This window comes from Penaeus monodon, chromosome 23 (genome assembly GCF_015228065.2).
Source record: "Penaeus monodon isolate SGIC_2016 chromosome 23, NSTDA_Pmon_1, whole genome shotgun sequence".
In the NCBI taxonomy this organism is placed as follows: domain Eukaryota; kingdom Metazoa; phylum Arthropoda; class Malacostraca; order Decapoda; family Penaeidae; genus Penaeus; species Penaeus monodon.
Genome location: NC_051408.1, coordinates 19,114,132 through 19,114,577, shown reverse-complemented (window position 1 = coordinate 19,114,577; position 446 = coordinate 19,114,132). Strand labels below are relative to the sequence as shown.

At 30.3% G+C, this 446-nt stretch overlaps 1 protein-coding gene across 2 annotated transcripts in view; it reads left to right on the top strand.

The window, feature by feature from the left end:
• The window catches only part of LOC119587866 (tyrosine-protein kinase Src42A-like), a gene marked incomplete in the record, with an annotated part of 40,299 nt that overhangs the window by 30,449 nt on the left and 9,404 nt on the right, over positions 1–446 (top strand).

The following is a 446-nucleotide window of genomic DNA, read 5'->3' as shown; positions in this document are numbered from 1 at the left end:
TTTCAAAGTTGCATATGGTTACATAAGCTAGCCAGCATTTTAGAATGTCTTAAATTAGCATAAGGTGATTTGACAATAAAGACTTTTAACCTAGTACTTCAAGCTTTACTTTTAATAATATGCATAAGCTATATCCATGCATTGAAGCTCATGCTTTGAGTGATGTATTGACATCTGAACATGTATATATTACATGCTACATTGCTTAACTAGTGAATTCATGCAGTTAAACACCAGCTTATATACATTTTATATTAGTCTTCAAATTGATTTTTAGATACTGATAATACCTAGCAATATTTAGTTTGACTATTCTCAGATGTGATCACATTGTCTCTATATTTGACAGGACTGAACTTGCAAATAGGGAATAAGTTATGAACTGTATTGTTAATTTCCTCTGTACTCCAGTGATTTTAGAACAGTTTTGGTAGTTTGATATCTTT